Raw genomic sequence first — 15154 nt, 5'->3', positions numbered from 1 at the left:
ATTGTATATATGCACTGTCATGATCCCATATATTCATATATGTACTGAGAACCGGTGGGGTTCATGCATATGATTCTAATATTACATATGAACCCTTTGCTTAAAGTCCATTCAAGAACTGCCAGAATTTGAATATACAATGTCAAAATCAGGACTTTTAGAATATTATTAAGTTTTACAGATTAAGATGAAAATGTATTAGTGAGGCCTCGGGTTACCTTGCCGGCACAGTCAGGCTGGTAAGGCTTTTCATCAGCTCAGGCCCTTGCCCCCTCTACACGTAGCCCAGATAGTGAATGGGACTACTCCCAGGAAACGCTGCTTAGTCTAACCCACCAATACCATTCCGCAGAACATGTAGACTCCCAAACACCGCAGCCTTCTGCATTACCCAGAGCGTCAGAAAGGCCGTGTCCCAGTGGAGAACCAGGGCGGGCACTCTACTGATCTGTGCCACGGGATCAGGAGGTACCAAATCAAGAGAATAATGAGAGGCCTGAGTGCACTTAAGATGCAAGCAAGACATTTCAAAACTCGAGATCCCGCACGTGGCATGCTTTTCCTAAACCTTGCCAATCGCACTGCAGTCAAAAGGGACAGAAAATAGCAACAACAAAAAAATAGAAAAAAGACGATAGCAGAAACTATGCCGAGCAGAGCTATGCCATCATGTCGTTTAAGAGACCTGCTGTTTCAGCAGGTTACACAATCGACATTTCATGCATTTTCTTTCTTTTAGAATCACATTTAGGCGATTGCGAGAGGAAGGTGACTGGCCCTGGGCAGGAAAAAGGAAGCCAGTTTCAAAGTTAAGACCGGTCAACCTCATCCAGGCGAAAGGGTCGCTTGGATTTGACTGTTCCACACACTGCATTACACACGATACAATGGCTTCGCAGAACCGTTCTCCCCAAAAGATCGACTCTGAGCAGATTGGTGAATAACTTCACCTGCTTTACTCCCATCCCTGCATTGTACATCACCTTCAACAAAAATCTTAAATTTTCAGCTTCTGTCCAACAACCTTGGCATGCATAAGTAGCTGTGGGGTTCCCAGCTTTTATCATTTATCTTCACGTCCATCATCATAGGATCATCCAGTAACTAGACACGTGCAAAAGTACACAATAAAGCTCTATCATGAAGAACCTCTACATGAATCAAATCCCGACCTCCCGCATTGGTTGGCTTATATAAACGATTTTGACGTGAAATTGTAGATGTAGACTTGATTCATTTATGACTGTAGCAATACAAGTTGGGCGGGTGAGAACATACACTAAAAGCAACAAATAAAGGAACTAAAGAACATTCCATTTTCCCTTTGATTTTTCCAATTATCATCACCAGGTTTGAATAGCACTATGCCCGGTGTTCCCTAATTTGATGTGATGGAACAGGGACTGTGAGACAGACGACGCCATGTCCAGTGATTCCTATTGTCTCTATCTTCAACTGAAACATAAAACCCTCATCAGTTGGAAAAACAGTTTTCAACACAGTATGTTCCATCAGCGGCTGAGGTGACATGGACTGTAAACAAACACAAAAGTAGAACGCAATATCCAATTTCGAGCTGCACCGCCCTTATCTGCTTGCACAACACCCGGATTTCAATGGAAACAACATTAAGGAGGGGAAGGGAGCATGAAGGCTGGGAGCTTGTGCGGGGTGAAATTGATGATGATCTCACAGTAGCTAGACATTCTACATTTCTGCCTGTATTTCGTTGGTTGTGAACATCGTGTATGTTTCGCTTGTTCGCTTCATGTGAGTATAAACCGAATTTTCGTTATACGATTTTGACAACTGACGTGATATATTGATTACTTAAGATATTTACGCTTCTAAATGCACATCCATCCAGTAATTAAAACTGACCACATTTCTTTAAAATCTAGCGCTGCCTTTCTTTAACACGATGCCTATGATGAAATTGATATTTAAAGGTTAGTGACATTTGGTGCCGAACTGGGATTAATGTATTCAGCTTCATGTGCTAGAAAATAGGCAGGCTAAGGAATCTGGCATTAGTGCCTTTATTTTAGTTTAAAGGTCAGACTGCACCCATGTGTACATGGCATGGTTATTGAAAACGGGATATTTTAAAAATCTGTAGAGGTCTGTGGGAAAACATTTTCTGTTTGGTAGCCTATGTGATGTGTGCACTGTTAAGACGTTCCTTTTATCGATACAGGCTGCGGTTGGTTTACCTATATAGTACAGGTTGTTTAATTTTAAAATTGGGCACGATCTCTCTTACTTCCATTTAGAGAGATAAAAGATATTCACATCTTTTCCGTGCGCAAACACGCCTTTGAATTCATTGCCCGCTGGAACTGTCAATGCTATTTCCATGAATCAATTGAGAACCATGACAAACATAACAGAAAGTCCAATTCCTCAAGCTCGGTTGCAGTGATGTAAACGCAGACAGATATAATCAACATATATCGGAAACATCCAATTGTTCATGTGGTCATTACATCAGAGACGTTATTCACTATCTTTTTACATGTTGGAACTATCAAACCTAAGAACAACACATTCAAGGAGACGATATAAAAACTACTACTAAACGGTAATAGCGCATTGAATAACTCAACAACTAGTGACATTCTCAACTCGTTACACCAGTTCATTTCTACAAGCAACCGCTTCCAGTGATTATCACCTCTATATTTACATTCAATGTAAGACGACTTTACCTAACTTGATTTTCTGCAGCAGCTCATTTTGTTGCGAGCCATAGCCAACACTATAATGAACACATCTATTATTCAATCATTTACGTATTATTCAATCGACCCGGTTCGATTCCCCACAAGAGAACAAAGCATGAAACCTATTCCGAGTGCCCACGTCGTCTCATTGATGGAATATTGTTAAAAGCAGTCTAACACCACTCTCACCCACTGTTACTCCGAGCAGCGGTTGCAATGACATGTCCAGGTACAGAAGTAGATTGACTGAATATACAACATGAATAGAATGTCTCCAACGAGAAAAAAAGGAAACGTGGCCAAATGTTCACGTACCTATGAAAAGGAAAGTTTACACAATAGAAATATAGGATTCTTGCCTTTCATATATACAGTTTACTACGTCCATCCCATTCGGGATAGGTATGACGAACTGACAACTGGCGAGGGCGACCTTCATAAACACCTAGCAGCATGTCAAGTCGACCTCGTCACACTCGGGCGCTGATAGCATCTCGGGCGGGGTTAATCCCATAGCTGATGAATCAGCCGTCTGTGTTATGTACTGATTAATGTCAGAAAATACACCTTGGTGTGGAGTATCGTTAAAGTTATTCGATATAACCTGAGTTTACTATAATCGTATGCCACATTTTCTGAAGTGAACTGACTGAAATGAACTTCATTCATTCATCCTGCAAACACCAGCATTACAGAAACATTCTTGATATTTACATTCATGAAACATCAAAGGTATATACAAACGCCAGGATAGGTGCAATGTACATCGAGCGAGTTACAAAGTAAGGTATTGAACCTTTTATCAAATAGGACCATGACTATTTCACAAAATCTCGAAAATTTTATAAAAATTCCTAACTTACTGATGTCAGATAGGAAAGTATTTTATGCATAATTGTGTCTTTCTTGTTCAATTTGAGGCACAGAAACAAATCCTGAAATTCGTCATCAATATCATTTAGGTTACCGTACACTGTTATGGTTAATAATTTCTCATGACGAAAGTTTTGAGAAATCCGCTATGAACCAGCAAAATCTGACCAAAAGGAATGTACCAAAATTTTCTCAAAAGATTTGAATCTGAAGTCTAAAATATTCAACATTATGTATCGACCTAAGAGCAAGATATAAAGATTTACAGTAGGGATGTCTAATGCAAAGCAACTGAGTCCAGTCTAGAGGAAATGATCACAAATATAATATCAACTGACCAAAGTCTTGGTTTGAGAGTTTGAATCAGTTGTACTAAATGCTACCAAGCGGTCTGTCTTGGATGCAGGTGAATATTGGCGAAGAGGCAGACAGATGTAGATAGGCCAAATGATAACACAACTCCTTTATTACTCTGAGTGTAAGTCCGTGTGTGTGCGTCGTCAACACAACAACCAGCCTTCATATAAACAGTCACTGATGTTTTGAAATTCCACTGATGTATGGAACGATCGGAATCGTTTACCAACAGTCAAAACACACCACACGGAGGCAACTCCAAAGCGCTACCTGAAAGGCGTGCCGCTAAAAGACCATTAATGATAACACGAAGTGTGACCCAAAATAACTCTCACTCATAACTCTAAATATTGTGAGCCAACATTAACTATCACTTAATCAGTAACAACAAATTACAGAAAATACACTCCCATAACTCTCTCCCCCTTTGAGGAAAAGAGAGTTTCACATAAATTTTCTGTAACAATCAGATCGAGATAATGAACATAATTGGCCATTAACGTAGAATTTTTTCGTAGTCTCCAGGAAGTAGCACAACTAATCAAAACAGATACTCAAAGAGGGTAACTCTAAAGTGCTACCTTAAAGCCTGCTACTAAAGTACGAAAGGCACTGAACATTGAAGATACGAAATGTGACCCATAATGAAAATCATTCAAAACATTTTGACCCAATGACCCAATAATTACCACTTAATCAATGATACAATTCACAGCTACTGGATCACTTAATCAATGATACAATTTATAGAAAATACACTCTCATAATACTCTCCATCTTAAAGAAAAGCAAGTTTCGCAGAAACTTTATGTTACAATCATAGTCACATAACAAACATAATAACATGACATGTAATATATGAATGACATCAGAGACATCTTGGAGAATTACTATGATATAATGTAAACTCAAACATACATCATCATCAAGTCATAATACACTTACAACCTGGAAAGTGCATCAGCACATACATTGTCTTTGCCTTTAATGTGTTTGATCACAAGAATGAACCCTTGCAAGGTCAAACACCACGTCATAAGTCTTTGATTCCCATTCTTCATTTTATGAAGAAAACTTAGGGGATTGTGATCAGTAAACACTTAATTGGCCAAATATGGGTACATAGGTACACTTCAAAATGCTGTAAAGCTAGCAAGAGACCTAATGTCTCTCTCTCAGTGGTTGTATGATTTCTTTAATGCTTGCAAACCTCTTTGCAAAATACCAGACTGGATGTTTAATTCCTGAATCATCCTGTTGAATCAGGACTGCACCTGCACCTATATCACTTGCGTCGCTTTGAAACTTAAATGCTTTCTCAAAATGTGGTGCCTGCAATACTGGTGAATTCATGAGGATGGCTTTGACTTTTTCAAATGCAGCGCTATCCCACTGGAATTTGTTGACGAGTCTCAGAACGTCGCTGGTGCATTCTTCATGCCAAACGGCATCACTTTGTATTGATACAGTCCATCTGGTATAGCGAATGCCAGTATTTTCTCTGCTCTGTCTGTGAGTGTAACCTGGCAGAAGTACTTCAGTGAGTCAAACTTACTTATATATTTAGCTTGACCAATGCACTCAATGCAATTGTCCACTCTCGAGTCAGTTCTTGAGACTATATTGACAGCTTTTATGTCAACACAGAAGTGCCAACCTCCTCCACTTCTCTTCGGAACAAGAACATATGGTGAACTCTTCGGACTGTCACTGGGTTCAATAATGTAATTGTCAAGGATGTATTTCACTTCCCTCCAAAGAATTTCACGTTTCACTGGATTCACCCGATATGGGTGTTGTTTTGCAGACACAGCATCACCTACATCGATATCATGCCTAACAACATGAGTTCGAGTAGGCACATCAGGAAATAAGTGAGAGAATTCAAGAATCAATGAATCATGCATTTGAACTTTCTGCTCAGGGGATAAATCTCATCAAGGTGAGCTAACACATTAGGACTTCTTAACTTTGGAGAAATATTATCACTATGGTCATCAAATTTCACATTTGCTAACACCATCATCAATGTTGTTAACATGCTGTCTTTAGTACAATCAGTAACTGGGGAGAGTGTCAGTAAAACTGACCTGTTTGGTTGTCATGATATTTCTTAACCATGTTTACATGATACAACCTCTTTTGTTTATGTCGACCAGGCGTCAAGACAACAAAGTCTGTGTCGCTAACCCCTTTGTCAACAACATGTGGATCTTGATATCGTGCTCTCAATGGTTGACCAGGAATGGGAAGTAAAACTAACTTTCTCACCACAAGTGATCAGCCTGGCAAACCAACTACGGTGAAAAAATTGATCAAAGCCTTTAGAATCACAGGAGCAACAATCCTCCAAAATGGAACTGCTTCAGAAAGTCTGGTAGAAGTACACATGACAGTGAGTAGATACTGATTACCAGACTTAGGCTTAGGTGGTGGACCAACACAATCTACTGAAAGGTTCCTCAAAAGCCGGTATACATTTTAAGGCTACAGAAGGAATTTTCTGATTTGGTTTTCCAACAATTCGGCATGCATGACGTACTCTCACACATAAAACTCATCTCAGAACCACCTGGAAAGGCTAAGGTGCGACGGACACAAAAGCATTTGGGGTACACGCAGCCCCATTTTTAAACTGGAGTTTGTGACATGCAGAAATCAAATGGCCTGGCTTTTTACCTTATGAATTTGAACCTGTTGTAACACCAGTGTAAACTTCATGTCCAGAAGCCTTACCCGGGGAAAAGAAAGAAAAATTTGTATTACCGGGACACCTGAAAAAAATCTTGTGAGTCAAACAATAATCATCTGCCAACATTGCTGCCTCTTGGAAGTCATTAACCTTTTATTCATCCAAATACCTCTTACGATCAGAGTGAACACACACAGCTTGAAATCTTCCATCAAAACTGTCTCAAACCATCCAAATCAGTGACTTCCTTACACATACACCACCCATCAAACAAGGTTTTCTTTTTTGTAGCAAATTCTGCAAAAGTCTTATTGTCCCTTTTGTGAGCATTTTTGAACTTCTGACGATAAGGCTCAGACACTAACTCTTGACAAGATCATCGTGCCCAAAGAACCACGTTTTCCAAACTACACATAAACACATTTTCGACTTATAGGCATTCGAAACTTTGAACCTTACTCTCGTTTATGATTGTCTATGTATTCAGGTAATATTTGGCATGGATATACTCACATGATTGGGAAGCCATATATCTATTCAGATTTCTAAGAAAACATATATAGTTTCTAAATACTCACTTTTTTATTGAGTTAGAACAAACATGTTAAAAGTTTCAAGAGTGTGTCGTTACACCTTGTTCTAAAATGGCCCATGTTAAAAGTTTCAAGAGTGTGTCGTTACACCTTGTTCTAAGGGCCATTTTAGTGTAAGTCTGCGTTTTAATTTTCATTTCTCAAGTGACGGTCAAATATGAATTTTCACAGAAAGGGCTCTCTAAGATTTGAAACATCTTTTCATTAAAAACATCTTTTTCTAACAAAAACAAGCCAAACTCACAAACATAATAATGCTTTGGAATTGAGAGAATGATTCTCGGTCCATCAAAATCACATTAAATGCAACAAGCTACATACAATGACTTCCGAACAGAAGCACCATCTGTAACAATAGATAATGATTTTATGATCCACTCCAAGAAAATACCCCCTCTGCAAAACAGTTCAGTGCACACCACCTATTGAGTGCAGTACATATTTGGAATAGCGTCGTGTTTATAATCATAACAAAAACTAAAATAATGGACTTACCACGGCGTTGTTGTAACTTTGATATCAACCCAACTCAGCTATGGACACACTATGCCATAAATGAACATTCCATTAGGTTCTCACTAGCAGAAACTGGTACATCATCAAAGTTCAAGATAAGAGTCAAGCCATGAACCATTCTTCAGCTGGCATGAACTTCATCATTGCTTTTACATTAACAATCTTTTGCAGGTTCAGTTCTTGTATTTTGTGATGGCTTTAGTTTAGGACACCCAGTTAATGGATAAAGGGTCCTGCACTGACAAACGGACTGCATTGTTTCTTGCATGAATGCTGTGAATGAAATATTGAATTCCAGGCTGAGCATTATGGACTTAACTTTGGTCTGTTTAGCTGATTCCATGTATTTCTTAATGTGGTTCTCCCTCATTTGAATGACGTGCTTAGGTGCTTTACTCCAAGCTCTTTCCATGGCTTTTATGATTCCTAATGGACTGCAGATTTCATGGTTGTGCTCCTCAATCACTGCCCCTTAATGCAACAGTGTATACTATCGACTTCCTGAATAGAAGATTACCTTCTACAAGAACTTGCAGACATGTCATGTTCTGTGAGCTGGTCCCTACATCCTGCGCATCCTGAGTGTTAGGCATCCTGGGAGTCTAGGAAATTCCTGAACATCCTAAGAGTCCTGGCCATCCTGTGAGCCCGAAGAGTCCTGGGAATCAAACGTGAACTCCTCCATCTACGGTTTGTTCACATTCTAGATAAGCAAGATTAGCAATATCAGCAACAGCATCAGTAGATACTACCACGAAAGAAGAGACGCCAAGATGATCTTGCATAACTGGTTCTACTTTGTGAATTTCCTGCGAATCTGCCGAATCATTAGGAAAAGTTGAGGTGACCATGGTTAGACTTCCTCAATACACAACACGGAAAGTGTAGTCAACAAACTGATCAGCAATGAGATGTCTAAAATCAACTGTTTGGACAGTGTCTTTAAAAGTCGATATTTGATGATTTCAAGTCCTCATCAGTTTGGATACACTGATTAGAAAGGCAAGAATGGATATTTTTACATAGGATAGGAGATGTTTCGCCGTCCCCTGTCCTATTGAAATATGACGAAATTTTTCAAATCTTCAAATAATTTCTTCTGGAATTACAGAGGAGAACACTCTTGAAAATACAGATCAATATGTTTCCAAACCTACCGAACTGGATGTACAAGCATATGCGTATTTTGATGTATTTTGATTTTGCAAAATATCTTGAACAGGTGCAGTGAGTCGACATTTTTACAAGACCTTCATGGGGAAGATCACTCAGTCTCAAGGAACACAAACCTAGTATGATATTGTTCTATGTCACAGTTATAACTAGTAAAAGTTCCATAGAAATTAAGAACCAAAATGTACTATCTCCAATCTAACACTAAAAAGCATTTACTTATCAAGAACATTTATTTATTTATTTAGTAAAGTAACACTGCAATAAAAGACACAAGTTAAAGCTTGACAACTAATATACATTACCAAAAGGGATATGTGATGATTGTGTGTGATGAAGGTATTCAAGATGTACTCACCTTCTGCATGCGACTTCCATCTATGGTCAATTTCCAGAATGTTCTAACTTATGATTAAGTGACCAAAGGAAGGTGTATGAATGGTTATGGATTTCAAATAGTGTGGAACTGAGATTAGGTTTTAAATTTGAATTTGACAAAAACGTGTTTCTCTTCTTGGTATTACTGTATAACTTCACAAGGAGAAAGAACAAACAGTCCAGAAAGAGAATATGACACTCATTTTTTACCAAAACTGCAGATAGAATAACAGGGTATTGAGGGCATGTCATAGTTTGAGCTTTGTTGTATCAACTAGTCTGAAACAGCATCCTCAGCTTTACCCTTCAAAACCGTTTGCAGTAGCATGGTCCCTGACTCCCTAGGTCACTTGAGATTTCCAGTAACCTTTTCAAAATGTAGAAAATATGTGTCTACTTCTTTCTCAATAAAATGGGGTACCATTCTAGCATGCCTTGCAATATCAAAAGAGAAGCAGTTGAGGGAGGAGAAGGGTTTTCAAGCTTTTTCAGTTTAATTTCTCTGTCAATTTCCAGTTTTCTCAATTCCATTTTTGTCTCTATCTCTTTCCATTTCTTTTTCTATTTCTTTCTACATTTCAAAATTGTTCATTGCTATTTCTTTCTCTTCCCTTTTCCATCTCAAACCCTTTCATTTCCATACTTTTCAGTTCTTCCTATTTTCTCGTTTCGTCCTTTTGAATATGTAACTGAATTTCCTAAGTTTTCTTAATTCCAACTGATTTGAACATTCGTCTTGAACCATTTCCAAACTATCATGTTCGAGAACTCCCTCATCCATACAGTGATGATTCAACACATTTTTCAAACTCTGAAGTTTCCTCAAAGCAGGTTTGGCATTAGGTTTGAGATGTGAAGAAATTTGCAACTGACTGACAGTCTCAGGGTCAGGGAACAAAACTAGCTTCTGTTCAAACGCCATTTTGCTGGTTCCACAATTCATTTGTTGCAAATTTGCAAAAACTTAAAATATATTTCACAATAGGTCTCAAATGTCAAATGAATTCTATCCCTGACAAGGTACCAATTTTCTTACGGTGAATAATTTGCCTTCACAAAAGTTATAAGAAATCACCTATGAACCAGCAAAATATAGCACTGACAAAACTAAATGTCCAATATTATGTATTGCCCAAAGAGCAAGATACAAAGATTTACAATAGTACAATGCAACAGAGTCAAGTCTAACGTAATGGGTCACAAGTATAATATCAACTCACCACAGTCTTGGTTTGAGAGTATGAATCAGTTTTATATAATGCTATGCAGCAAGCGGACTGTCTTGGATGTAGGTCAACGTAGGCGAAAAGGCAGCCAGATGTAGATCGGCTGAATGATGACACTGACGAAGGATTTTGTCTGGTTCGGGCAAGATTTACGTGTTGATATATACCACTCAAAGTTTGCTGAGGGTTATGTTTGTTATGTTATGCAAATGGGAAAGAACCATGAAAATTGAAAAACAAATATCATTGAAATAACGCGGTACACAGTGATTAGATAAACTCCGGTAACTTCACGATGAAAGACAGAGGCGTACAGTTATGGGTTGGAAGTGTAAGAGATACTGGCTAACCTGTGTTTGGATGCATCGTTGCTGAGGATCATTATCAGCAACTATCACTGTCATTTAGACAACTGATTAAACCCATGTCAACTAAGCATCAACGTCAACAGAAAAGATGCTTAAGCAGCCTTAAGATGAGAAAGTGGTCTGCATCAACCTGGAAATTATACAAATGCTGCTGTTGTATTTTTTGTACATATTATCTGTCAACTTCAAGCAAATTGGCTTTGCTATGTTCCAGCCTCACGATCCCTTTTCTTTTGACTTGTTATCTTGGTTTCTACGTAAAATATTACAGTACATAAACAAGCAATTTGAAACTACATTCTTAAGGTGCCCCCCCCCCCCCCCCCCCCCCCCCCCCTTCATGTTTCCTGAAAGGGTTTGTTTGGGGGCTTGTAACAATACCCATCTCCTATTTAGATGACATAATAATAAGGACATGATTTATTCATACATGATGATGAGGGATCAAACTAAATACTGAATGGTCACAGAAGTGTCAGCTCCCAATATATTGAAACAGTGGCAGCTTGAATATCTGGACACGATGTATTTTGAAAGACTAAAATGGGAGGACTTCCTCCAAATCTAAATAAAGCAATCATAATCTTTGACGGAAGTCGTCCAATACTATACTGAGCATATTTATATGACATTATCTGAAGGCGTACCATTATCCTAGAGGCACCAAATGACAGATCGTTTTTCGTTTCTGCAAATTTTAGAAATATTTTCCCTTGGATGCTGTGATGATCTTGAACCACTTTACCATCACGAAGAAACGAACTCGAACTCGTCATACGGTAATATTGTGAACGTCTTTTTATAATGAATGTTTGGATCAGCTTTCCAGTGATGTTAGGATGGTACATAGCGTTCAGCTTGAATATTTTATACTTACACCAGTGTACAGCAACAATACTAACATATGAATCGATTCCGCGTTATTACAGTTATAGCTACTGTCGAATTACTCGTGATAAATTTTACTTAGAGTGTTAATAGACACTGGATTTACTATTATCAATACAACTGATCTTGACATTTCAGACAACATGTGGGCTGTGATCTTCTTCTGTTGTCTACCGCTAGTAATGTTGCAGGCTGTCCCTCGCGTCGTTGCAGCTCCTCGATGGAGAGCAATGCCTCCTCATAGTGGCATTCGAATCTCCAGGAGTTCGGGCAGAGAAAAGCATGTCCCAGAGTTAATGCCCTTTTCTAAGAACCCGGATGGTGTCCTCCAACTCCTCATTAAGAACAAACTGGCCATTCTGAGAAAACCAACCAGACAACCTGAGACTGTGGTCACCAGGATTAAGTTCCCGGACCAGGACGGGCTGACCATGGAGCAGATCAAACAAAACGGACGGGGCGAGAACAAGCCTCAGCCGAAAGCGAGGAATCCCTCCCCGGGAATGGACAAAGATCAATTCTCCCCTGCTCTTCCAAGGCCCCTGGTCGGAAACAACTAGGTGGCAAAGGTTGAACATTAAGAGGCCATTCGGTACGTAAGTCCACAACCATTCAATGTGAATTCTAAATTTCCAGGTTTTTAATCGTAGAATAAGTGTCTTTTTATTGTATGGCTAGATTTCCCAAATTGCTGACGGCTGCGGGGATGATGTAAATCCAGCTAGGGTCCATGTAGGTAGCAAAAGTACTGTTTAGCAATCTGTAGCCCATTTTCATATTGTATTGTCATCTATAGATAAATTGTTTTAGGTATATAGTTATCAGTTTTAATTTCTTTCTGTGATATTCTAGTTGTTTTACTGTCCTTTGTTGACAGGTTTTTATAATACACATGTACTCCATTTTAGTGTTTTGTTCTCGTCACGATATGGCTGAAATACTGCCGATGTGACGTTAAATATCAACTAAGAGGCTATTCAAACAGGTAAAATATACTAGCAGTAAATGGATATCCGGCAGTATGTAGAGGTGTAATTGCAGGCCGTGCGTCGTAATGGCAACCTGGGTCTAGATTTTCGAATCGCTACGAAAGTCGTACGTTAATGTTGATGTATGGCACTTCTAGGCCCTGGGTTTTACACGTCAGAGGCGCTACAAACAATGCATTTCGACCCTAATAGATGAGAATGGATACAGTGCATTCTAGTTAATCAACAACAAAGCACCTTTCACCATATGAACAGTTAATTATCCCAACCAGATGTAGACGTGAATAGAGAACGATTTAACCTCAAGGCTATATTCGTACTATAATCTCCATGACAACGCTATAATGTAGATGAGGATGATGACGACTCCGGTGAACAATTTCGTTTATAATTAAAAATGTTCTAAACAACAACAAAAGTTGCAACAAAGACACTTGACAAAATAGATGATGATGGTGATGACTGTAAAGATATCATCTTAATGATGACGATAGCAATGAAAACGATGGGATGACAATAAGAAATATTTTCATCTTCAGCATTTCTACAGTTAGACTGATTCTTATTGTTTTTCAGGTAATAGATCAACATCGTCAAAGCCGTCGCCGCCGCCACAACAACGCCACCAACAACACCAGCAGCCTCAATCACATTTAGCGTAGGAATTGGAAATTTACAACAGAGAAGATAATAAAGCGTTGCCTTCTTAAGTGTGTCTTGGTGCTTGGTGACCTGCTCAAGTGAATGCTTTCTGTGACGTGAACAAAACCCGTGTTCCCTAAGAGTTGGAACACTTTATACGTATTTCCATGTAGGTCTTATTCCACAATCCCAAGACATAAACAATTAAGTCACATCCCCTTCTCATTTCATGTATCTCGACCTTCCCTGTATCTGTTGAGAATACATCTCATTGAAATTGTCAGTGGTTCCAACGATACCTGATGAAAAGCTTCAAGTTCACGTCAAGAAGCTGCGAAGTACGAAGACACAGAATCATTTGAAACAAGCGAAAGAAACGATCTGAAGGAATGCAAAGAGCAGTTACAAAATATCTTCAATGACCAGTTCTGGAACATCTCAATCTTTATTCAAGAAATGAGTAATACTGTATAATAAAAGATAATTAATGCAGTTTCACTTTGTCAGTTTTATGTAGCTGTGTAGCCCATAAGCTGTGGATGCTGACCAGACGTTCGTGGTATTCATAGATGCTTCACTTGGTTTTGAAATTTGTCAATTATTTTCGCTGGATATTTACCACAGGGTCAGCGTCGCCCCAGGGAGTTTGTTTGCGGGGTTTAATGCTCTTCAGAACGACAACCCATTTATATTACCGCCTGTCTGCTTAATGTGGGACGAACGTTCGAAGTGATGCAAGCAGCACGGGTATGGCGTTTGCAAACGACGATACAATGTGCGAAGCTAATTTCATGTCGTGACATTGCTAGTTTATTGCTGAAAGCGACGTCAAAACATTACTCATACATGATATGGTATAGCGAACCATAGTGTCTTCTTCAATCGATACTACTCCTAACGTAGCACATAGATTCTACCGCTCGTAGAGTCAAAATGATTTGACTGTTACTTTAAGCTTCATACTTTTCGCATCGCAACGATCTGCCTGGTTCGAGCTCCCACAAGAGAGTGAGTGAGTTTAGTTTTACTCCGCATTCGTCAAAATTTCAGCTATATGGCGGCGGTCTGTAAATAATCGAGTCTGCACCAGACACGCTAATGATCAACAGCATGAGCATCGATCTGCTCAACTGGGGAACCTATGACGTGTAAGCCAAGTCAGCGAGCCTGACTACCCGATCCCGTTAATGGCCTCTTAAGACAACCTTAGTCGCCTTTTATGGCAAGTATGGGATGCTGAAGGTCTATTCTACCCAGGACCTTCACGGGTTCCCACAAGAGAACAGTTCTTATAACCTATTCCTAGTGTCCCCGTCTTCTTGTTGCCGGAATATTGTTAAACGCGGCTTAAAAGCACACTCACTCACTCATACTCTGAGCCGCGGTTCAACTTATGAATAACACCCACACGAGGAATAAGCAAATTTCCGTGGCCAAATGTTCTGGTAACTATGAAAAGGAAACTTGTTCTATTCAACCGCAAAGGAAACGCCAGTTTCGAAAGAATGAAATGTTATAATAGTTAGCGTTCATGTAATGGAACCTTCATGGCAAAACCATATTTTTTCTGGATGGAAAGCATGCATTTCACACTGAGGTATCTTTTATGAAGGTTTGTGTCAAAGAGCAGTTCAGTGTTGACGCTAGGAGGTGTACACACAAACGAAGCCAAGACTAACGACTGAGCAGAGGGAAATGCGCAAGATCCGTTCATCTGGGTCACTCATTTTAGAAGC

The 15154-nt window shown here is 39.2% G+C and overlaps 1 long non-coding RNA gene across 1 annotated transcript; it reads left to right on the top strand.

Moving 5' to 3' along the window:
- The first annotated feature begins 1609 nt into the window (after positions 1-1609).
- On the top strand, positions 1610-13911 carry LOC137272434 (uncharacterized). Its single transcript, XR_010956091.1, has 3 exons — positions 1610-1770; positions 11926-12379; positions 13353-13911. It is a non-coding gene; the product is annotated as an uncharacterized lncRNA (long non-coding RNA).
- Positions 13912-15154: the final 1243 nt, after the last annotated feature.

This window comes from Haliotis asinina, chromosome 2, assembly GCF_037392515.1.
Source record: "Haliotis asinina isolate JCU_RB_2024 chromosome 2, JCU_Hal_asi_v2, whole genome shotgun sequence".
Taxonomy (NCBI): domain Eukaryota; kingdom Metazoa; phylum Mollusca; class Gastropoda; order Lepetellida; family Haliotidae; genus Haliotis; species Haliotis asinina.
This window is presented reverse-complemented; position numbering and strand designations above follow the sequence as displayed.